Source organism: Nylanderia fulva, unplaced genomic scaffold (genome assembly GCF_048542155.1).
Source record: "Nylanderia fulva isolate GAGA-0341 unplaced genomic scaffold, ASM4854215v1 Scaffold50, whole genome shotgun sequence".
NCBI lineage: Eukaryota > Metazoa > Arthropoda > Insecta > Hymenoptera > Formicidae > Nylanderia > Nylanderia fulva.
Genome location: NW_028190588.1, coordinates 574,601 through 601,200, shown reverse-complemented (window position 1 = coordinate 601,200; position 26,600 = coordinate 574,601). Strand labels below are relative to the sequence as shown.

General features: G+C 38.9%; 1 long non-coding RNA gene and 1 pseudogene across 7 annotated transcripts in view; one reads left to right on the top strand and one right to left on the bottom strand.

Moving 5' to 3' along the window:
- The window catches only part of LOC114933958 (uncharacterized), a 187,222-nt gene that overhangs the window by 55,825 nt on the left and 104,797 nt on the right, over window positions 1-26,600 (top strand). For all 6 annotated transcript variants that reach the window (XR_014925717.1, XR_014925716.1, XR_014925719.1 and 3 more), the window contains one exon: window positions 20,961-21,000. This is a non-coding gene — a long non-coding RNA (uncharacterized LOC114933958). The remainder of the gene's footprint in view (window positions 1-20,960; window positions 21,001-26,600) is intronic.
- LOC114933954 (uncharacterized) overlaps window positions 731-26,600 on the bottom strand; it is a 213,350-nt pseudogene continuing 187,480 nt past the window's right edge. The window contains exon 5 of the transcript XR_014925714.1: window positions 731-3,018. The product of XR_014925714.1 is annotated as an uncharacterized LOC114933954 (transcript). The remainder of the gene's footprint in view (window positions 3,019-26,600) is intronic.

Genomic DNA, 26,600 nt, shown 5'->3' with positions numbered 1-26,600 from the left:
TTGCGTGTATGTTAAGCACGTATTAACGTGTATGTAGGTGTTGTGATATGTGCAGCGAGGCCAGTCGCGTTAATTCTCACGTTTTCACTCGTGCACGCGCTTCAGCATCCATTAATTTCCATTAGTTACTCGCTTTCTTCGAAAGTCGGCCATCTTCGCTTATTCACGGTATAGTGATTTGTATTTGTCAAGTAAACAGCTGATTGTCAGCGAACGGAATCGATTTGGAATTAATTAGAGAAAAATTAAATGTACCCTCCACTCTCATTTTGTCATTAAACTTTGTGCGAATTTAAATGAGACAGTGAAGAGAATCTCGCGACAAAATCCTATCCCATTTTGTCGAAAGAAAATCATTCACAATGAGATAAGGAATTTATACAATATCGATATACTTTCAAGAAGTAAGAAGGGAGAGAAGAGAATCAGAGACGGAGATGGCCGCTTTTCGGGAGACAAACGCACGCGAGTCATATCTTAGATACTATATAATATCACACCTACTTTCATTCTTGAAGTCAAACTTCGCGTCTCCGTCCTGGATCACACACAATGTTTCTCCCTGCTCATTCTGCTGCATTTTTTCTCTTTGCTTCTTCGTACGAGCTCTGTTTCACTTTCTCTGTGTATCGTACTTGCTCTCTCACTCGCATTCCCTTACTTTCCTGTCACGCTTACTCTTCTTTTTGTAGCGTTCTCTCTAAAGAGAGAGAGAGAGAGAGAGAGAGCGGTCGAATGAACCGTCTCTCTCTCTCTCTCTCTCTTTATCTCTCGCAGAATCATCTCTTAGGATTTTCTCCTTTACTTCATGCTCGTACGCCCGTGCTCGCTTCTCGCGACCAAACGCTTTCTGCCGTCAGCGACGAAACACACATGAAACTGCACAACTGAACCGGGCTAGAATCCGGCAAAGTGAAAATCGTCGGATGATCGTACGTGACGCGTTCGCCGAAATATTTTGCCCAATTGTGCGTCCATGGAAAATGTTATATGCAGGCTTTAAGACCGTATAAAAATATTACTTCTTTAAAACAATAATCGCGCGTATTGAAAAATAATTTTAGTCGCGAATATGGAAAATATACGTATTTCGTATTTATTCGTTCTGATTGAATTTTTAAAAATAATTTAAAAAGAAAAATTCAATTAAAAGTTGTTAATTAAAAAGTCTTTAGCCGAATATGAATTTCGCCTTGATATTAAAATATTGATATACTAATTTTAAATTCGACATTATATGTTTTCATTACGGGCAGACCTATGGTTGAATTTTCGATGCTCGAATCATTATTCACGTCGTACCAATGGCGTACAAATTGTTTTTTGTTGAAATAATCGAGATTTTAAATTTTTACATGATCGTACTGTATATGTACAACGGAGAGAGGAAGCCTCTCTTTCAATAAAATTATTATTCGTATCTCTGTATATAACTGCAAGCGCACTCGCGAATTTTGCAATGCGGAGATTAATATCCGAATTATTAATCTCGTTTTTGTTGGTAGCTCGATGCGGTAAATCCATTTATTGATTTATACATAATTCGTAAGCGTGTTTCGTAGTTGTGGCGACTTATATGCGTTTCAGTAGTTAATCTCACGCGTGTCGTAAAACGGAATTTGCACGCGCTGCACTAGAATTTATATCTCCGCGGTACAACGTGCATGCTGTATGAAGTACGTACAGTTAGTTCTGTCTAAACCCCACGACGGTAATTGTCGGAGTAAAGTAGAATAAACTCTATTACGAAAATAGAGTAAAATACGAATTGAGCGTGACTTTCCAAAAATTTGCGCGCAGACTAAATTGTATATATATATGTTATATAGTTATCGGGAACTTGGAAAACCATCTGACAAATGTAAGGGAAAATAGAGGAGATTAGATAAATCTGGGAGAATTATATAAATCTGGAAACTTAAATTGTCGAGGTATCATTGATCGTTATTATTATTCGACAACTTTGCGCTCGCTCTATCTGACTTGCGACATTTGCTATTAGCAGTAAAACTTAAAACTCGAATGAAAAGTTAATGACGACTATGGGCCGTAATCGAGGAGAACTTTAAGGAGTCTTTTAGATCTGGAACTCGTTAAAAGGATTGGGAGTTAAATATGATAAGGAGAAATCGAAGGGAGAAAGAGGAACCACTGCGAAAATTACGGGGAAACTTTTGGTTAAGTATCGGCCTAATGGGAAATACTGATCTAGGAAGTCGCTTCAAATATGTAAGAAATTTTCTATCTTCAAAATTTACGCCGCAAATAATATCGATCTCTCTCGACTCTTGATACAAATCGATAAATCAAATATAACAATAATTAGCATAACAATATAAAATAAAATAATAATTAATATATTTGCAAATTAAATAATTAATACGCATGGAATAATTAGGTAATAGGAATTTATTCTTTTATCACGATTATGTCTCAACGAGATTTTCATTTTCTATGTGTTTCTCTCAAAGAATCTGTCGGTGATGTATCGTCGCGAAGCGCGTTCAGATCGAGAGCGAGCCGGTCGATCGATTAATCATCGAGTGTATCGTCGCTTAATAGCTAAGCCTAACTTTTTATATACGTAAGGATCGGACAACTGACACTGAACCCGCCGCGCGTTTCTGAAGCGATCGCGCACGCGCGCTGCAACGTGATTTCCGTTCGTGGAGGCCGACTCACGCGAGAAGAAAACCGGTAGGTCACGTCATGAGCAGGGCGAGGGCGAGGATCGCCGTCAGCAGTTTAGCTAGGAAGCCGGTGCGGATGCTGCGCGCGGCCGCATGCATATGATCACCTGCGCTGAGCCTTTGATTGTTTACGTATGCCAGCTGGAACTTGCGTTCGGCCTCGAACTTGCGTGAGCCCACCTCGGCGATGCATTTGACTTTCACCAGTTTGCCGTCGCCCATGAAGTGCCGGGGTTCAGCCTTCCAATCGTAGTCCCAAACTATTCGGGATGCCCCCGCTCTTTATGGCCGAAATCGGCGGATGCTCGATAGTGTTTTCTCGTGGTACCTGCAACAACAAAAATTTAAAAATCTATAACGTCAATTTATATGTCAGGACAATTTTTTCATCTATTTAATTATATATAATTTTATGAAAAAGAGATTTTGAAATTCTTACGAATCCGTTTCAATTATTCTCTCTTTTACATATTCGTGCGATCACAATTTCGATTGCGAATTTAAATATTACCCTTCCACATATGTATTAAGAGTCTCACTGTGGCCGTTAAATATACACGCGTAATGGTAATAAAAGGAAAATTTCGCTGCGAGTCGACACCCTGCGAATCGTTTGTTACGTGCCGGGTTACAAGAAAAGAAAAGCCGAGCGGCGCAGCCGCGGATGAGAAACGAGCTCGCTGAAATTTTTGTCTCGCGCGTTGTTAAAGGCGAGAGCCTCAGGCCGAGAGACGGTGAGAGGATGAGAGAAAATCGAACCACGTCCGCTTTAATTTCCGACGGCTGGAATAAAATTCACGTGTTAGATCATTTCTCGTTTCGTTAACCGAATTTTTTCGGACATTATTTGCGACTTCCTATTTTACACGGCGCATTGTTCGTTGCAGCAAGCTATCCGACCGTGCATTGTGTAACGTGAGAAAAAAAGATTGCTCGAAATTTCGTTTTATCTCGTGTTTTCTAACGTGTATAAATGTCGCAAGAAAATCTCACATTATATAATTCTTCATTTTCTTAAGAATTAATGTCGATACAAAAAAGACACAATTATTTCTCAATAATTAAAATTTCCTGTCTAGTCACGATTTTCTCTCGACTCTGTTGATGAACAAACCGAGTTTTCATACCCGAAGATGGCTTTTCGCGGTTCGTTGTTCCAACACAACGAACGATATTGTTTAGAGAGGGAGTTCCGGAAGAACTTGTGGACAGATCATAGGATCGTTCGGAGTAGTATGAGACGCGCATACATATGCAGCAGACGATCAGCGGGCGTTTGGCTTTAAGCGTTTGACGTTAACCATAAGCCGTGCTACAAGCCATGTAACTAATCGAACTACATGGCATACTGGACCGAGCCAGCCAAACTATCGTCCTCGCTTTGTGGTCGGAGGATCCCCGACTCCGAAGTTAAAGCCTTAGTCCATGGAGAACTACTGTGGGTAGATAATGCTCAGGTTCGGACCGTCTTACTTACCAATAACTTCCGCATACTGAAACCGAGAATAATGGACGCCGCGTGACTCGAAATTCTCATGTGAAGCAGTCGGTCGTTGAGCAAACAATCGCGTCGCATTATTAGCCGCGCAATAATCCTCCTAAATAGAACGAAAGAAAATCATATCCGACGGACGATATTTTCAAAATAGCTCGGGAATACACCGTCGAGATTGATAGTTACGAGAGAGGATCAAAAAGTAAAAAATAGAAATTTATCGAAACATGCGCCGCACTGCAAAAAGCGGCCACCACTGTTTCCCGTCTTTGTTTCCTCGAAATGTCAGTTTTGTGTTAGGTGCACTTTACCGCACTCGCGTTCATACTGGGATCGTATCGGGTTTGTTGATGCATTACAGCGTTTTGTATTTTACATTTTGCGCAACGTCGCGCATATATACGTGTGTCTAATGCGTGATACGGTGGGGATTTGCACAAATGCCTGGCAAAGCGTGGTTGGTTCAATCGAATTGTATTGACCAGTATCTTTTTTGATTTATTCGTTATTACGTTTTATTGCAATATCTGGTTTTCGAAGCTTTTTTTGGAGGGGGAGGAAAGAACGCGTTGTATTTCGCGAACGTAATAACTATATATGTTTAGAATACATTTACAGTGTGTAACATGCAGTTATAAATTTCACTCCTCTATTAGCTCGCTTTTATGCGTGTATTTATATTCTGGAAATACAATAGTTTCGCTGAATATTTTTCAGCTCTCAAATAAATTAATATAACACGCACACACACACATACAATAAACTAATAATAAAACGAATTTATTATTATATAAGCGTATTCCTGATTATACCTGTACATTATTTACAATTTCCATTTTGTTTTATACGTGCGCAAAAGTTATCTTTTTCCGGCGCTAATTACCGCGCTAAATATAGTATCGTTTAATTAAATTCGCATCTGGAGCGCGTTAAAATTTCACCGACATAATTTACGGGCGCGACGTATCGCGGAAAAGTGTGCCGGCGTTAATTACCCTTTCATCCATCGCGGGGACACCGGGGGCTTAATTTCGGAAGGATGCGATTATTTCCGCGGGAATCGGAATCTCTCTCCGTCCGATTATCGGACGCTGAAACTTCCGCGCTCGAGCGAAGACGCCAATAATGTAATTGGCAATAGATCTCGTCGGGCGCGGCGGTCCTCCATAAACCTTCAGAAGGCAGTTATATTATCGGCGACGGCGGTTAATCGTCGGGGGTATGCTAGCTGGCGATATTTCAAGGCCGTTGTCGAGGCCGCATCGGCGACGATTGGCCGACGTCACACCGCCATGATTAATGCACGTCCGTACGGATATACCGGAAGATCATTGTTCGTCGTCGTTCGCGCACCTTCTCTTCCCCGTTCATTGTGCACTTGTCTTTTCATCCCGTTTCGTCCCCCAAGCGAACAATGTTTGTCGCGGGCCCGCGAGCAAGGGGCCCCGAAAGGCCCCTAAGGGGCGATTTGCCCGCAATCTCTGAAGGATCCATTGTTCGATCGCTGATCGTGACCGGAATTTCGCTCGGACGGGCATGCTCGCGACAATGGGCTACGATTGGGAAACCGTACGTGTGTGTAATATGCATTCCCGCATCACGAGAGAATAACTCTCTCGCATACCGAGAATTTTCGAATCGCGCTTTCCTCAGACGCATGTTTCACATTATCATACGTAATCGAGAGAGAGAAAACGAGTAGATTTTTTTTAATGCATTTTTCATCGTTACGTATTATTATATACTTGTACAGCTATAGAGATTCAGAAATGTAGAATGAATTTCTTTTTACTAATTATTATAAAATTTCGACTGTATTTTTCAAACAATAGAAAATAAATATCCGGATTAAGTACCAAGAGTTAAACTATCATCGTAATTAAAAGTGGCACAATTTTTTTTTAATCGGAAAACAATTCAACGTAACTGTTTTAATATTGCAAAAGAATACTGTATTATAATATTAGAAATATTTTATACGCATGATAATATACATTGTCAGTGCTTTATATATAATTTATATAAATTAATATGATATAAATTATATACATATAGATATAAATAATTATATATATAATTATATAAATTATATAAATTATATATATTTGATTATATAAAATAAATATGTATATATTTGTATATTATATACAATTATACATATAATTTTGAATTGTATATAAATAAAATAACTAAGTTTAATTAAAATACTAAGATTTATATCTTTTTCAAAGGTGGATAGATTCTCAGGCCTATAAAGAATTCTGGGAATTGACGGATTGAATCATATATCCATTAAGAATCATGTTTCAATAGCCTTCAATTATATCATTAATCATCGAGCTGCCTGGAGTATAGATAGTGGCATTTTCTTTGTTGTAAAATAACCTAGATTAACTAAGTAAATTTTGTACCAACTACTGAGTACTGAAATTCGCGATTCTTTCTATGAATTTTTCACAAACAAAATGCAATAATATCGAAGAATATTTCGCCTTCTTCCTCTCTGATTACAAAAAAGAAACAATATACGATAAAAATTATGTACGGTAAAAAGAGATACTTTTTCTCTTTCTACGATTTCTTTTTTTGGACACAGCTTGTGTGAGTGTGTGTGTGTATATGTATCAGTGCGTATGGGCGTATGTATGTATGTATTCTTATCCTAATTATATATTTATACTTAGATAATCTTTAACGAAATGACATGCTATACGCATGTATAACGATGAAAGAAAATGTAATTTATGTCGATCTCATTTGTTCACATTTCTAGCCAGTGTAAACGGCAACTTTCCGTAACAATAAAAGTACACGAGAATAACGAAGCCTGCGGTACCATGTGGACCCGTACGCGTGTAATTATATTTTTTGAAATAATTCCTTCCACTCGCCGGCTGGTTAAGAACAGTGTAAATCCTCATTTCCGGCGCGAACATTGGTGCGCATACTGCACGCGTAAAACGCGTGTATTTTTTAAACAAAGTTTCTTTCGCAAATTATATCCAGAGAAATATTTTGCAGTTTAATTATATACCGTAATTCTGTAATAAAAGTTGCGAAAGCATTACAACGACGTATATGCATAGATGTACAACTGTAATGAAACAGTTAGGATGTTTAGAAATTATCCTGGATGAAATTAACCATTTTAGCCGCTCCTCGAATCTTAATCTTTATTTACGGAATTGCGCTCGCGCAACAAACTCATGAAAATAATATTAGCATAAACTTCTCACTTGTTGTAAACGAAGATTTCTCGTATCACTTTACAAGGCGTCGAGGCTGCATCTTGGCGTTTGTCTCGCGCGGGGTTCCCTCAAGAAAATAATATAACTCCACTGTGACATCGTTTCGGACGGCTTACATGATACGAGGGAAAGGCAAAGAGATAGAATTCAAAACAACGGTGGAAAAGTCTCTTCCTTGGGATACAGCTTTCTCGCAGGGCTCGACGTTAAAACAACTTTTCCGTAATATCTGCTTTAACGGCGCCTCCGGGTTACATTGCATGAATTCCAACGGGACTACAGTTTTCTTTCGGTTGCTTTGTACGCTCGCGTTTCTTAATGCCAACCTGGCGTTTGCGAGAATAATCTAGACTTTATATACGAGCACACGCCCGATGGGACTTGTGTAACAAAGATCGTACGTCTGTTTTGCCGAGAGATATGAATCGAAATCTGAAATGCATCGCGATGCAAATCTACGAGAAAGGCTGCGCGTTGGAATTAATTGTCAAAATTCGAGCTGCGATTAATTCTTTACGGTGATTTAGAAAAAGATAAAATAATTATAAATTTAAAGTGTAAGACAGGCAATAAGAGCCAAATCGCGGATGACAGTGCGTTATCCCAACGAAACTAAATTTTTTCGTTAGAATTAAATACCTGTGCACAAGGCACCAAATTTTACTTGGACTTTCGGATCTATATTTTTCTCTCGCATTTATTTCCTTAGGGGGGAACAGGGGATGTATGGAATTAAATCTCTCGTAGAGATTATTTCAATTTTAAATCTTGGCCGTGACCAAGTAAAATTTGGTGCCTTGTGCACAGGTATTTAATTCTAACGAAAAAATTAAGTTTCGTTGGGATAACGCACTGTCATCCGCGATTTGGCTCTCATTGCCTGTCTTACACTTTAAATTTATATTTATATTACAGAGCCTTATTAAACTCTTAATAAAATAATTAATTTTCACTCTCTTTTATTTACGAAAGAAAAAAATAACATTTCTCCTCGTTTCTAATGATTCGATTTCCCGTTTACGTGAACAGCGGATTACAATCGTGTGTCGCGATGTTAAAAGGATTATCTGAGATTGATCTTCGCACGATAATGGTTGCGTTTCGCCGTTTTCATTAAAGCCGGCATTCATTACTCGGGCGCGAACGAACGGCGGTATCGGGTCGCCCGAGACATTTGTCTCGTAGAAGCGAATAACAATCGCTTCTGAATGGTAATTCGTGGATGCCCCTGATATCGTTGATTTACGTGGAGGATGGGCGTTATGGGCGATATTGAACCAAATTTACGAGTAATGAGAGCCACGGAGACTCGTGCCTTCTAAATTTGCGAAATGTCATCTTGCTGCGGCGCCGACCATCGTCGTAACGAGCGCGTGTTGTTCCTCACTCAGGGCTTGATGAATTATACATTCCGACTGGCATGCCCGCGGCTTTGTCATTCTAATGGGACATCGATGGATTTTTATGGAACGGCAACATATCGATGATCCATTTTGATGGGCTTAGAAATTTCTTAATTGGACGCGCCGTTGACAGCCGTGATAGATGAATTTGCTAACACGTTGATATTTATAAAAAATATTTAACTCTCGTTCTCTTGTCTCATATTAGTATTTACAAAATTTTATCAACGTTGGTGAAATGGAGAATGGATTTTGAAGTTGCTTGGGAAAAGGCTGATTAATGCGATATTGTTTCACTCGCAATTCGGAATATATATGTATATAAGGGTATTAGTGGCAGAATTTGTAGATATCTGAATGATAAGATAAAGCTTTTCCTTTGAAATTTTGCGAGACGTCTTTTTGGGCCAAGCCACTGATATGGATAAGATTATCGATTAAGTGCGCAAACCTTTCAGAAATTCTTTGAGCCACAAACCCCTTTCGTAAGAAGCTAGTAATGAAACGTCCGTTCTCGTTAAGCTAGCTGGTGGCAAATTCACTTACTGGACTCCTGGAGAGCTGGAATTGCGCACAAAATCCAATATAGGTTTTTGTTATTGAAGAAAAAGTACTTTTGTCTCTCCGAGACTCGAAAGCGTCGCGGAAAATATTATTCGAAAGATCCGCTAAATTGCAACGTCTGGAAACTGAGCCGCTTAATTTTCAGATAAAAATCCAGTTTTCAAACCGTAATCCTCCATTTTTCCTCTGAAATAGAAATATAATTCGTACGTATCGATTTTAACACAAGACTTTACGCCACTTGGAAACGTATAACGTAGTTATGAGAAAGAAATTGCATTACGAGAACGCGATGCACAGCGCGCATTAATCACGGGAGCCAGCAATTGCGTCCCTGCGATTGAAATTACCTTCGTTGCGAAATGGACGGGGTAAAGTCTCATCGTTGGAAGTCTCGTTTCGTCGCCTGTGGCTGTTTCGTTTCGCAATCACGTTTAAACGCCGACGATTTTTCGTCTTAAACGCCGCATTCTAACTTTCCGCATCCAGTAGTAGCCCGGAGCCTGCTATTCTTAAACTATTTTGCATGAAATTAGACCTTTCGCCGTTATCAAGCGACCGAGTAGTTCATTTTCTTAATTATGTAAGAAAAGCATGAAGATTGATTTGCTTTTAAGTCTTGTTTCTACTTAATCATTATTAACTTTTACTTGCACTTTTTAGATATTATATTAATTTCAAAAAATTGTTTTATTTAAAATAAAATATTATTATTTATATTATATTACTCTGCTGTCTGTATTAGCAGAAATAATAAATAATGACGTTAATAAAAAGAAATAATATGCGTAATGTTAAGAGAGGAAAATAAATGATATAACGGATAATATATCCATTAATAATAAGGAATTGCGTTTGGTTTATTGCCAGATTCATCAGCGTCTCGGAGAAAATTCGCGCTCGGGCAGGCAAGTGGAAGAAAGTAGTATAGGAGAATGTCGCGGCCGCGCGAGATAAATCTCGTGGCGTTTACAAAGTTGCGCGCGCGCGTCTCGCGAATGCATAAGATATTTTTCGTCCGCTCTATCCTTCGGACTTTCTCTCCTGCTTCATGCGACGTGCCTCTCAAATCGGCGAGGACGCCCCGGTACTTTGTTATCGGCGTGTTTTCCCTGTTTTCCCACAAAACTTTTTTCCCTGCGCAATTTGCCGGCGACAATGTACCCCTGCCACAGGATTCACCTGCAGGCTCTTCGCTTGCAGTATCTCTTTTCCTATATATCTTTTATCGTTCTCACTATTTTTTTTCTTTAATGCCAAATTCATCTTTCGTGCGTATTATCCTGTTCCGCGCTGTCTTTTCGTTTTATCATTTCGAGTGTTACGTCAACTTAATGTTTTTTCTCTGTTTTCCTTTTTTATCTTGAAATTATATACCCGAGGAATATTTCGCTCATTCTCTCTTAAGACCTCGTCGTTGTTAACGTGAAGAAAATGTAATATGTGAGAAGAAAAGACGTTGAGAATTTTGATAATATTTGCGCTCGTTTATAATCGAGTTTTCTTCATATACTGCAAAATGAATGTTGATCGAGGATAATATTCCATCTTTCATTTCTCTATACATTTTTAACATAAATTCGTCTTGTCATTTATACATTTTGCCTGTATTAGAGATACGCGTTTTTCTGCATTGTATGAATTTATTAAAGTTATAGAATATATTTTGCATATATATTAACGCATTTTGAGTTCCAACCGAATAAGGACATGCATAACATATTGTATATCGCAGACGCACATATGTATCGAAAACGTATTACCTTATTTCTCGAATGGCCTTTTGCGATGATCAATTTTAACGACTACGGAGCATATCTTTCCAAATCTTTCTAGCCCATTTCCGCTCTTTCTCTCAGACGTATCTCCATACGAAAAATGTATTTGCCTCGCTTTATATCCGTCTTCCGCTCGTGAATAAAAATGCGAATCATTTTTCGCTCGCTTAGTATCGCTCGCGCGAACTCGCAGGTTCACCGGTAAAATATACGCCAAGTATATCGTCGTTTCCACCATTTTTTCTGTTTTTTTCCGAATAGTCTCTTTGATTATCCACTTTGCAACGTATATTCGTTATTTGCAGATTCCTCTTTTTATCGTACTTTTTATCCCTTCGTATATCGTTTTCATTTACTTTTGCATATCAATTTATCTCAGCGTATTTTCAGAATCAATCTTATATCGTTTCCGTATACATACTATATAATATATTAGCTTCATTTATTTTTCTACAAAATGCAATTTTTACCATAAATTTTATTTCTATTGGGTATTATATACAGCGCGCGCGATTTTAAATTATCCTTTATAATGATTTGCACATTATTATTTTACATATATTTTATTTTACAAATATTTTTATACCGTAACGTGTGTATTTGTATGGCATTTTCGCTTTATTCGTATTACTTTCTTCAGTTTATGTTTCAAATTGTTTCATTTTTTTGCATTTCTTCCTTTCAAGATACTTGCTTCGCGACTATACTTTCCTTTTAATAAACTCCACTAACTTTTAATAAAATCCACTACGCGGATACATCGTTTTTTCGCATATGATCGCATCCGTTTTCATTTCCGTGGAACTTCCGCGCTTGTCTTCCGACTTTCTTCCGGCTTAGTTTCAGTTTCGCACACTTCTGGTCTTTATTTACTTACTTCACGACGCGACGCAACTTTCTCGTCGCTTTCGTCGTCCGGTTACTAAACGACGTCGCGAATCGAAGCCGCGCGTGACTCTTCTCCGTCGCGTCTCGTTGATTACTCGCTAAAAGTTACCGTGACTGTCTCTCTCTTCCCGAGTCTCGCCCCCGATATCCTACGGCAAGATTTAATTTTCTCTCTTCTCTTGAATAGTCGCTGGCGGTAGCGCACTGTGGTTTCTACTGAAGATTTGTCTCTCGTGCTTGGCGAAAGCCCCTCGTCTTCTCTCCGTCTCAACGAGCTTTTGTCGTGCGGTCTTTCTATCCCATTCGTTTGATCTCGGTATCTTTGCAGTTTCCTCCGTAGTCTTGTTCTCCTTTTCTCCTGGGTCCTTTCTCCTCCTCTCTTTCTCTATCTATCTCTTCTTCTCTTCCTGATGTCTGCTTCCCTCTTTTCTTCGGTTCTCGTCACGTCGGCAGAGATTAAGTGGTCGAGTTGGCCTGAACCCAACCTGGATTCAGTCCGAGCTCAACCTGGACCATCGAGAGTACCATCAAGGATACTATTGGCCTAGACTCGATCAGAATAGTTATTCTCTTTAAGCGGGATATAACCAAATTTTAATTTTAGATAAAAAATAACAGGGTGCCAAAGTATTACAATGATAAAATTATTTAAAGGAAATTGTGATTTTTTATTTTCGAGAAAAAATTAAGCCGAGCAAAACGAGCACAGTGTTTATTATATATCTATATATTTCTTCCGCTGAGATTTATACTTAATGATATTATTTCGTGTCTTTGTTACATTGCACAAATGATCTTTGTTTCTTTGCTTCCTTCGTAATCACGGTATGCCAATATTTTTGTGGCGATAATATTGATCCTCCTTTTATATCTAATCTCCTCAACATTGTCGGGATCTTCTCTCTCGTTGTCGTCCATTCCAGCACAAGACTTGATTCTCCTGCTTCTCTTTTCCTCAAGGTTTTCATTCTAGGAACAGAGATTAAGTGGTGAAGCGGTTACGCGGACAATCCACCGGGTTTCGTGCGTTATTGAGTCTTCGTTTTCGCTTCTCTTTTCTCTTTCTTTCTCTTCTACTTGGCTTTCATTTCCTCCGTTTCTTGCAATTGCTTTTGTTATCTGCTACAGACCTGCCGTAGAAAAAATAACGTTACCCATCCGACGTTTTTCCGCCGTCTTTTCTCCTCGTAACATACATATACTTACAATTAGATTAGCTGCAGCACGAATGCGAGAATTATAATTACATAGAGAAATTTCGTGTTATCAGAGAGAGAGAGAGAGAGATAGAGAGAACATCGAAAACACTTGGAGAATCTTTCTAAAAGTGCAATTTAAATAAATGGATCTTAAATTTTATAGTTTTACAATTTTGCTTGAAATCATTTTTCCCTAATTTTATCAAATCCTGTGATGAATGTACGTACATACCTATATAAAGGTGCTTATATATCATACAGCTAATACTCATCTTTTAGCGTTGTGATTTACGGTGATAAAAAAAAAATAATCAATCGATATCCGTTCGCGGAGCGACTTTTTCTCACTGTTTTTTTTTCGCGCTCATTTCGCAAATGCTCCGTACAACTTCGGTCGCTTCTCCGTCTTTCTCTTTCACCTGTTCACGGTTTTTATAGCCACGGCAAAGATTAAGTGGCAGAACGGCAGCGACGATCCGTACTTTGTGCATTACCGGGCTCTTCCGCATTCTCTTTCTTTTCGCTCTCTTTCTCTCTCTCTCTTCCTTTCCTCAACTTTCTTTTTCCTCTTACCTTTCGCTTCCTTAGCATCAGCTTTTATCCACCCATCCTCCCGCTCCATTCTCTCCAGCGCCGGAAGAATCGGCCAGAATCTCCTAGTGCGGAGAGCGTGATAGGCGTGCGCGATTTCTCTCCCTTGCCCGTTACAATCCGGGGGGGGGTTTTGTCTCGCATGCGAATTCAAAGCCTGACAAAGCACAACTTTGCGAAAACTTTGTAGACTCGTTATGAGAAGACTCGGATTTCCCAAACGCGAAGAGACGCATTTCTCGCGTCTCTTCCACTTCGCGATTATGCGCCTGGTCGCGTTGTGTTGCTATTGTATTCTCTCTTTCTCTTTGCGTTTTGAACAAAATCATTATTTTTGACGTATATTATACAATTTTATCAAAACTTTCGTGTAATAATAATCTATCGAATACGGGGGACGAGATTTTCTATTCGAAAATCTCGCTTTGAAAAGATTATATCAATAAATATATACATATATGTATATATACATGTCGAGGATTGATTCAATCCTTTATAATTCCGTCGATATATCGACGGCTTGATGTTGGAACAACTCTGTTAAGCTTTTCAGTTCAGTCTTTGTCTGCGATTGGGGGAGAAAACAGGATAGTTTGGAATACCTTTTGTATCAGCTCATGCCACGACTAATTTGTATATCCATACCGAATCGGTCGCATTTCATTGCTCGCGATTATCGATAACGTCGACAACGTTAATTACAACGAAATAACAGATACCGTCTGATTTCAAAGGCTTTGCTGAGTATTTGAATAATCCGCCATCCTGCGTGTCTCTCTCTCTCTCTCTCTCTCTCTCTCTCTCTCTCCAGTCTCCTCGCTTTGATTGGTCAGACGCGCTAATCGCATCTCGCGAATTCCGTTATTAATCGCGGCGCGCGTCAGCGCAGCCTAATTGCAAAACTCAAAACTGACATTATCAGAACGAAACCCTGGTGCCGACAAATCAATCATGTCACTAATATCGCGCTCGCGCGATTCGCTTCTGCTCTATAATTTTGCGCGCGGCTCGTATTAACAGTTCTATATCCAGCATTTTCCCCTATCTCCCGTTTTCTCTTTCATTCATTATCTCGATTATATCGTTTCTGCTGTCCATCTCGCGCCTCCGTGCATGTTCATTTCCTCTCTCCCTCTCTCTGAAACACCCGCCCGCTGTAGATACGTGTCCCGCGATGTGCGAACACGCGTATATGTTTGATGAGTCGCTTGCCACGACATGACACACTGCATAATTCATCCGCATGCGCCATTTGCGCGATGGTCAGACGGCTTGACGTACTGGTTGAATTTTGATTCACAGAGGCTAGAGACTTGATGGGAGATCGCCACTTCATGGCGATGTCGCCGGATGAAGCTCGATATCTAATCCTGCGAGGCGTATCACTGGATTTAGGGACTTGGCTGGTCATCCTTCTTCCCGCGATATCTCGCTCGAAATGCTGTTGTTATAACAAAAGCGCATTTATGTGTCGTAAACTGTGACAGAATTATCGTCACATAATTGCTATTATTTTACGAAAAAATTGTAGAGAATATAACAAACGAGTTAAATAATAAAATCTCGTAATTTTTTAAACTTATATAATTGTATTTTGTTTAGCCGAATTTCTCATTAAAGACATTTTTAAAGAGAAACAATATTTATAATACATTAGTAGCTATCTATCAATGTATACAGAATTTTTCCTTCAGTAGAACAATGCCTTTTTGACGCGACACCAGATATATACCTATCGTAAATCAATCGAAAGCGAAATTTTTAAGCCCCATAAAATATCGGTGCGTCGCGATCGTATGCTCGAGATCTCAACGAGATTCATCCGGTTCTTTGCGATTGCGACCGGGGAGATCAAGATTTTTATTCGAGGAGAAGATGCGCGAGACAGAGAGAATCGGGAGAATTGAAGTATGGATAGGGGGATGGGGAAAGAGGGGGATTTATGGTACTTTGCGAGCTCGTGCTTCGATCAATGGTGCTTTAAAGCTTATAAATCCGCGGCGGCAGTCGACCAGCTTCGTTTTATCGTCGATTTTAAACGTAAGTGCCTGCCGTACGCGTTTCGCACAAACACAAGGCTGAACGTCGCCCCGTCGATCGCTTGATCCCGCTTGGAATCTTTACCTGGAATCTCTCGAACGCAACGCGCGTTTCTTCCCCGATCTATCGATCCGCGTACATGTACTATGACGGATGCGGTAATAGTTTGCACGAGTCAACGCGACTAAAATTAAGGCATTTATCGCGCGCGACTTCGTGGCGTGTTCAAATGTCATTAAACTTTATGTGACAACATTATTCGAATCGTAAAGACATTTTGTAGCGCGATTAAGCGCAGATTATCGGTGCCACGCGATGAATTATATATCTCTTTTATTTTTTATTATATATTTTTTATTTTATTTTTATTATATATATATATCAGCGAGAGTTAGTAGGCATTTTTTTCGTTCTCAGAGATATACCTATGGATTTTATTAAGAGCGAATGAAACATATCGGCGCGATAAAAATTCGTTTATAAATTAAACTCGACAAATTGCGTCGCTTTCCGGGCAAAATTTTATTTCACTGCCTATATCTTTACGGTTTTGAACTGAATCAGTCGCCGGCAGTGTTTGAATCGCGCAATGGTTTCGATGTCGAGTACGTGTAGCGAGTACGTATATTAAGAGAGACAATATCCCGAACGCGAATACGCGTTTTTCATCCTCTTTTTTTTTTGTCACAGACAAAAATAATGCGCCTGTCGCTCTATGCGACCGTAATCCAACCCGTGTTTTGTGTCATTGAAAATACATGATGACGTCGCAGATGAAATTTCGCTTCGATAATTCGTTCACGAGCGAGGCGAAACTCTCTGCCAAGCGTGTCGACGAATTACTCGGAATATTAAACCTCACTTTTTTATAGCGGTTCTATTTTAAACAATTAAATTTTTTCCCTCCCCCGAACGTACATATATATTCGTTAAATTCATAACGGCATGTTTGTGGCGTTCTTAAAATTGCAGAGAAGTGCAGACGTATTTCATTCGTATACCTAAAAATGCAAAAATTTAAAGTGTCAAAAAATTTATTATTTAATTATCTTTAAATAAACTAATTAATTTTACATTAAAACAAATTCATTTTTAATGCGATGAACGCGGCATATAGTTCTTATTTACTGCTTCATATTAAATTATTACGAGATATTTTAAATGTTTCATACATATCTCGTAATTTCCATTTTAGAAAAATAATAAATAAACAGAGGAAAAATAAATTAATTTATGCAGAATTTATTTAATGAATTAATATGCTATGAAAATATAAACCGATTGGACAAGGGATCGCCGCGCTGCGTGGGCAGATAGAAGCCAAGCAGCCAAGCAGTAGTAACAGCTGTTTCCGCTCAGACCGCCGCTGCGGTGGAAGGCGAATATCGGTCGGCTCGGACCGCAGGAAGAAGTATCCGTTTCGTAATTGGTCGCGAATGCTTTCCGCCATTTATCGGTTAGCAAAAAGCGGAGCCGTCTCCCTTTCACGCTCGATCGACCTTAACAGTTTCCACGACGTGCTAATCGCCACGTCGTTTGACACTCCCTCCCGTCTTTCTATTCGCGACTCGGTCGACGACTGCGAAAACCAGACGATCAATCAGGCGGCGATACATATATATTTTACCGCTTTGTAACGCTTTGTGCACAATCGAACTTGTCCTCTGACACGCCATGGTAATCACGAATAATCTGTCTCACATCGCTGAAAATCATCTGGTCATTCGTGAATTCTTCGTACCTTTGTACAGTCGAAATCTCGATTTTTCGGTGAGCGCGATTGTAGTATTATGCAAATTGATTATATATTTATATTATTAAATATAATACTCTCTATTGTATTTATAATAGAGGCATAAAATATAAAATTCGCGATATTTTATTTAATTAAATTTCATTCAATAGTTTTTCTGTAACATCAGTATTATATCATTTGATTTGGAAATATTTTATTGCAATATTTACAAATGTCGCAGTCAGATCATTATATTGTTACAGAGTAGAAATTTCAAATTACCGTAAAAATATATAGTATTTTTCAAAGAAATATTTTTTTCTCAATAGTAATCTGACATAAAGAACATTCGTGTAGGATCAGTACATGAGATACGCAATGTAACACGTTATATAATCCGATAATGTACTCATCAGATAATTTCTGCGTCAATCAAATCCGTCCATTAATTAAATATACTAATTACATATATTTTATAATTATATATGCATGTGCATGTGCGCATTGTATGTATGAAACAGCCGTGTTTTGTACATCAGCAATAGCTTGCATAATGCGCCGGTTCTCTTTTTTTTTGGGCACGGTAATTCCTCTTTTCAGCGTTTCGGAACTTTCCGAGCTCGCGAAAAAACGTCGCGACGGAACGCCCGGTAGTTCTTTTGCGCAAAACTTGGCCTCCTCTTTTCTCACGAGCGAGCGCGCGAGTCTCTCTTTTATCTTCGGGATACCCGTCCTCCATCGGCGAGTGTATCCCGAGGGAAAAGTTAAATGAATATTCAGGACCGTCGAGCCACGGTTTATATTCAGCCTGCTACTCGTGTGCAAGGATGTAAACGATCGCGCAACATCGATCCGTCTCCCACCCTTTTCTCCTTGCGTTTCTCGTATACGACGGAAAAAACGGGCGGTTTATACTACTAATTTACGCGCCGAGGCAACGGAGGGTTTATCGACGCCCTCGCGTCTCTCGTGTATATCATTAGACAAATTTTATTAATGGAGAATTCGAGCTATTAAAAAAAATATTACTACTTACACGAATGTATCGAGTAATATATCTCTTGAAATTCTGATCTCTGCGTGCGTTTTATTGATGGTACTTTTTATTACCATTTTTGTCGTTCATTAAATAAATAAACAATTGTTGTTACTAAAAAGTTGCACAAAAATAGTGATTTATTTATAATATCCGATACGGTTTCTCGTGATTTGTAGTCGTGCTGTTGACAGATAAAAATATTATCGCGATTTTTTAGGATCGGTTGCACATGTCGTAAACATACGTCTAGCGGCTGAAAGAATTAATACGACTGCAATGCACAATGCATTGGTATGCATTGGTTGCATACATAAATTCGTCCCATTTTTTGTACAATACATATTGAAATATCGTTGAAGATTGAAAGTTACAGAAATAACGCGAGAATTGTATCGTTACGATATTCGTAGCGGTGAAAATTTGCTTCTGTATAGTCAAAAATTCGAAGAAAGAGAAAAACAATAAAGATGAGAGAAGAAGAGAGAGAAAGGGAGAAGTTGGAGCTGGAGAATTGCAAAACACTATTTTGAATTTCATAGCTCGACGCTACTTGGGATTCTGAAATTAATCAGATTCAGTTGCACAATTCTGATTATAGAGTTCGTAATTTGATTTATCTCCGCGTTATCACCGTGCCATTTGTTTTACGATACGGTATATCGCCGGACGCCGTAAACGGGTTTGAGGCACCGGCGGTACTTCGCGTACTGGAATGAACTTGGCCGACCCTAGCTGGCCCTAGGGTAATTTATCAAATTGCATGCTGGTAATCGTTATTACAGCGCGGCCGGCCATTATCGCGGCCAAATCTCAATCCACGTTGCCTTTTAGCAGTCCATAATTGGACCGTTAACGTGTATCGTGTACTTTCTCGAGCTTCGTACGGCATTTTTATTTGACAGATAAGTAAGTCAAAATGCCATTGTTGTATATCAACGCACGGGTGTGGTGGATTTGCAATCTTAATAAAATTGTATACGACGAAATATTGATCGAAAAACGTAAAGCGATCCTTTTATCTTTAAAAAAAGAGAGAGAGAGAGAGAGATAATAGAATATCGAGAGACCGATAGATTAAAATGGATATTTATTACAAATATTAATATTAGTTTCGCTTTATTATTATTTCACGAGTGTATACACAGTGTCACTAACGACATTAATTCTACTATGCAAGTATTTTCGGAAATGCTGTAATTTAATGATGTAGAATAATTTCCATACAAAGTCCCCCTCCCTTTATTTTAGCTTTCATTAAATAATCCCTAAATTGAAACGTTGCGATTTTCATTTCGCGATGTTTACTATCGCTATGCACACACACGCGTATATGTATATATAGTAAACGATAAATAATTTCGTTTTGATTACATTATGGGTACACTAACAAAGTGTGTTGCCATATCGCCGCAAATATATAATAGTTGCAAAAGGGAAACCGTAATTAACGTTGTAGCGGGCAATCATAAGCTACCGCGAGCGCGACGCGTAAAGAGTCACAGACAGTAAGGATAGAGTGAGAGAGAGAGAGATAAAACATTTCATGAAGTTAATGAATTCCCATGGAAATGTCGTGGAACTGGCTTCGGGCCATTAATACGGTCCATTCACAAACACAACTCTTCGCTCTCCTGCGCCGTGTGCCCTCGTTAAAACTTTCGAGGCGCGCGAGCATCTCTACGTCGGATGGCAAAAAGAGAGAAAAAAAAAAGTTCCGTTCGTATGAAAAACAAACGGAGAGTGCTGTAAGCATCCTCGGCGAACAAACTGCCGGCGCGTTATGGCGAAAACGTGCGGTTCGCGCGACATTTACGAATATCTCCCTTGACGAACTACTTGGCGAGAGGAAATATTCTTTCTCTCTCTCTCTCTCTCTCTCTCGAATGCTAATGAAACATTTGGTGACACAACATTGTGAAACATGCGGTTGTTTGCTTACTCGATGGAATCGACAATCGTACCAACATCTCCGAACAGATTATCGAGTATATATTCTCGGTTATTCATTCTTGACTAGTTTAATCTATAGACAACAATTGCTACAATAGAGAGAAATTGATTTATTTATCAAACAAAATAATAATAAATAATTTGCTCTTTGTATCAATTTTATTTTATTTCAGTTTATCTGATTTTATGCAATCGTTTTATATTATACTTTAGATTTAGATAGCAAGATTGAAATGTAATGAAATATTCAATTTAATATGTGAAATATTTAATTTAATATTTATGTATTTATATAATTCGAGATATATTGAGATTTTTATATATTCTCTGTATGTTTCAGAGGAGCCATATGGCGTGGATCGAAGCGGAAACCCATCAAGGTAAGTTGGAACGAAACACGTGCTGCTCGAAAATTACCGGTCTGTGATATCTGTTAATTTTACGACGGGGCTAAAATAAATACGCGAAGTTCGTACCATAAATTATATATGCCCGCACGTGCTTCTCCTTTGCCATTATCTCGAGTGGACATTCGGATAATCGCACGGGGGACGTACGTACTCGGCACGAAAGTTGTCCCGGTAGCTAATTAAATATTTAACTTGCACCCGCTGGTAACTCGTGTATAAATGTACAACTCGTTTGTATTTTTGGCCGTGAGATTAATTGGTAAAACCCAGGTACTAGAGATAAAACAATTTTAAAAAATGTTTTTTAAAATAGAACAATTTTTTAAGCAATTTTATATACATTTTCGAGTGTGTTTGATATCGTAGAGAAAATTCGAAAACAATTCAGAGAAATCGCTTCGTGTCGATTAATTGTCCGAGTTCTCTTTTATCTCGATCGAGAATAGGAATCTTTATAGAAATGCGTATACATATATTGCGTCTACCGTGCAATATCAGAGTGTATATGTTGCGAATGTTATTAGTATTTGTATATGTGTATGTTTATGTATATATTCGCATATAGATGAAGCACTATTCTTAGCCGCTTGTCTGATATTTCTATGAGAGCGTCGTTGCAACTTTCTGCACATGATATAGGAAAGGTCTATAAGAAAGTCTATAGGAAATTTATGAAAATGTTCGTGGATATGCGCTATAGAGTTTTACTCTGGCAGCGCGCGCACTGTGTATATCGTTATAAAAGAGTCCAACAAGCTTTGAATAATAGATTCCACGCGACGTTGAAAACATTCTTTTGACTTGTTATTCTGGATTCTATATTGCAGCCAATTTTTCGATGCTATTCAACTCTCAGCGTATACTCTGCGATATTTATTTTCAACATAGGTATTAACGTAGGCGCATTATTCTCTCGCGAGAAAGGGAGAGAGCAAACTCTTCTTTTCGATATATTTTTCATCCGAGTAATATAAATGTAATAAAATTTCCGAGTTTCGAATATATTCTGAAACTTTTGACTTTCAAATTTCATCTTCCATCGCTCGAGTCTTAATTTTCTCCAATCTTTAACTTTCAATCTAGGTGCAGCTCTGTATATAATTGTGTTATTATTCGACCCGCGTCAAACTTTCGATCTCTCTATCAAACTCGCAGTCTTCAATTCTCAAAACACTTTTCTATTAATCATTGAATGCATAATGGCAAACACGTTTCCGATACACCGCGCCAGAAAAATCTGATATACGCGCCCGCTCTTATCACGAGATTCTTGGAGAATTCCGTGGAAATGGATCCGTGCGTGATCCATTGGTCGGAATGGCGAGGCTGACCGTCGAAGAGCATCGGTTTCGCCGTTCCGACACGTACGTATCATTTCCGCGGTAACGCATCTCCTGACGAGGGATGTCGATAAGTGGATATCGCAATGAATAGGAGAGGGAGAGAGGAAAACTCGAAGAGAGGAAAATCTCCCGTGGGAGCACCACGTACGACGCGTCACGTATCCCTCGGATGCCACATACACCGGGACGAGTTTTTCCTCAGTTCACCCTTTTTCGATTCCGTCCTCTCTCTTCTTCCCATTCGACGTCTTAGTCCGCACTACTCCTCTATTGCTACTAGGAGAATCGGATTAACGATTGAACCACGTCTCGTCGATCATTGTTCGGGATTTCTCCTCTCTTATATTGTTTCCTCGCTTGATGGTTCACGAAAAAGTTTATATATGTATGTAGACACGATAAGCGGCAATAATACAACGAGATTTGAGAAATTATTTATTTTGCGAAAATAAATCTAGCAAAAAAAAATTGGATTCTTTTTTTGAAAAAAAAAAAAAAAAAGACATTTTTTACTTGTGAATGATTAATGTTTATTTTACACTCACATATTTCAACATATTTTATTACCTAATATAATAGTTTGAAAATTTTTAGAGCGAGGTAAATATTGATGTGCTGAGCGAATTTTTTGCAAATGGGTGATATGCTTTTTAACTTTTTCGTCTCTTTTTATCTTTTCTCTTTTTATCAGCGCTGTTCTAATTTTGGTATTCGATCGATGCTCGTCTCGAAGCTTTATACTAAATTGGGTCATTTTCTATTTCGCTTAACACGAGATCGATGTCGCAAGTGGACAGGCTTATCGCGTCGTTAGTGAATTATACGTCTGCATGAAGTGGTTCTAACGAGACGACAGCATCGTTAATGGATCCTTCTTCGAGTTCTGCTTTAGAATGATATGTCGTGCTGACCCGTGCACTCTGCAATACATATGCATATGCGCGCACACACACACATATGTGTATATATATATATATATATATATATATATATATATATATATATTCACGAATGTCATGATGGAGAGATAATGGAATATTCGAGATTTAAATTCTGTCAGGCCATATAACGAGGGGGAACGCTTATTACATCCTCGCGATGCACTAAAAGAATGAAAAACGTCATATTTTTTTGCAAGGTGCATAAAAAAAAGAACGAATAATTTTACTAAACTGCGAGAAATCGCGGATTAATAACTCGTTGATAAATAATTTCACGGATTTTTCGACGTATTAAATATGCGCGGGAGAGATTATGAAATATCTGCGTGACGTAATTACATCTGACTCGTATAAAAATACTGTTTCTCGATAAAATATATTTTTTATACAAATATATTTTAATATATATTCTCATCACCGTCGAGAATTAAACGCGAGATATCCACATAAATTCATTTAATAAATTTTTTTCACGCAAAAAAAAAAAAACACGTAAGATTTTTGACAATAATATATCCTGTTAAAAGACGAACGTAACGAAGTATGCTGCAGAATATATCTCAAGATTTCCGGTGTGACGTTCGCGCAATAAAACGGTGGGTCGGGTTTCGAACTCGTCGTTCTAACGAGGAGAGCGAGATTAAGCGTCGGGAGCGGCAATCCTCGTATCCGTTGCACAGCGAAGGTAAAATACAATGCAATACAACCGAGAAAGAGAAAGAGGGAGAGAGAGAGAGAAATCAGCTCGTTTTGCACAAAAGCGACTCGTTCTTGTGGCGCGGGCGAAATCAGCGCGCGATAGGCACGCGGCCGGAAAATCGATGGCCGGTATCGGCCGCGCGGATACGCGCGGAATAAATCTTCCGCGTTTTTTCTTTCTCTTCTTCTCTCTCTCTCTCTCTTTTTTTCGCGCCCACCCACCGGTTGCGCGTTTCCTATCGGGAGTTTTCCGGTCGCTTTCCATGCATTGCGCGAGGCCTTATCGACGTTCCGCGTAAAAATTCATTGCTCGTTCGGATAAACAAAACGCGAAAGGTCGGTCAAGGATACTTTGCGAGCCGTCGGAATTTTTGTTTCCTTTTTATTCGCAATTCGAGCCGCTGCTGCATCGAGCTCCACCTCTTTATGCTTGCGTATAATCGGGCTTTGCGAAATGATTTCGGCTGCGATTGCCAATTTTAAAGCTTTCGAACGTGAATATCGGAAATGGATTGTTGTCGACTCTCGAAGCTAGCGATCGCGCTATTGCATGCGAAATGCGCCGGTCGTTTAGCGTTTCTCGTTCTGTTTCTAAAATGCGCAAACGGTATATATATATATATATATATCCTTTAGGTCGGTTCCATTAGGTATTCAGCGAACAGCGCGCAACCAGTTTTCCCCGCAAAACCAGTTTTGGAATAACAGAAAAATGAGGAAGAGCCATTCTTCAGGATTGCGATTGCATAAAGCTATCGCGGGGACGCATATGTGGTCGTGCTTCTTCCGGAAAAGGCGGTTTATTCTAAAATGCTATTCTGAAATATATACTGCATATGTTCCCCCTAATATATTTCGGTACTTAATTTATCGAATTTGTTTAACCGCGATTGCTATATTCAAATGCCAGTTAGCTTTTTTTTGTATCGCGTCGATATATTTTATATACAGGGAGGGAATTAGAGCGGAACGATTTGAGAAACTTTATTAAACTTTTCCGCCAAATCCTCCGCACAATCAATGTTTTCTTTCCTTTCACGGCGAATTGCTTATTCCCAGAAGCAAAGTCGCGCGGTTGCAAGTACTGCATAGCCGAAGTTACGAGGTCAGTTGCAATGAAGTTAACATAAATACTCGCGCTGTGAGCCGCGGAAAGTATATTTGCATAACAAGAACTTTTGGAATTGAGTGTCGAGAAAATTTTCCAGAGAAGAACTACACAGAGCATCTCTCCGCAGTATTAAATAAGCGCAAAGTTGCTTGACGTGAAACGTTACTTGATCCTATTGTTATCACTCTTGAGTTTTTAATATCCTTTTATTTCACACGCATCAATTAGAAATTCGCAGTATAGTCGATAAATTATATTATTGGAATGCATCTACATATAGACATTGAAAATTGTATATGAGATATTCTCATATTTCTCTCTTCTTCTGAAACGTTTAATTAAGTATTTATCTATTTATCATGAATCAGACGTTTAATAGAAATTTTTAGAATAGTTTTTTTAAAATAGAATGAAAAAATGTTATCCTTTCAATTCAACTTTGATGTTATACTTTGATTCGAGCATATTTTTCTCGAAGAGATCAAGATCGTTCGGATAAAATGAATCTCGCTTGATGTCTTCGCACGAATTGATTATCGCGACGGTTCTCCAATCGATGTAGTTGGAACAAATGTTCCACGTGAAGAAGGACAGCTATACATTTAACCGAAATGTTCAACGAGGCGCGAGGAGAGCTCGTTTCCAAAATCTATCCGACTTCCAGATTCGAATGTAATTTCGCGGCAGCTTTCCTCCATAATGTGTGCATTTCACGCGTTCCGGCGATCGTGGCAATCGGAATAGTATAACGTTTTAGTTTTTGCATAATCTTCAATTTTCTGAAATAATATATTATATTGATTTTTCCTCGAAAATGCCGCATGCTCATATTAATTTATATAATTAAGCGTATTATTGTTGTATAAATATCACATAATTTATATATTAGAACAATAATTTATATAATACATTTATATATTGCATATATGCGATTCCTATTCATATTCTACTTTATTATCGGCATTTAAACAGGGATCTACCGTACGTAATAGCGAAGCGAGGGAGATGATTTGTATAATTCGATGTAATATTCAGCGCATACGGCTCTATATCAAATATATAGGTATATATATTATACCTACCCGTCGAAGACAATGCGCGCGTGAGGAACACACACGTGTGCGCGAGTCATTAGCATTCTCGCGCGGGTAATAATATTCGGATAATAATAATCAGCGCACGCGCGCGGGGGCGAATCAATGCAATAATCAGGCTGGACCTCCCTTCCGCGTTAACGAGCTCGAGATTCGTGATTTCGTGTTTACTTCCGGTCACGTGCGCTGGATCGCGGAATTTGCCGTCTCGGGCACGTGCGTCCGGCGCGCGTGTGTACGTAAACATACACACACGCGCTGACCATTATTACGAGAGCGCGGCTACGTGACGCCGGGACTTGTATAGTGTGTGGGTTCGCGTATGTACACGGCAATGAGTAATATTGCCGTGCAATATTGAGTGAATCTAATGAGGGGTACG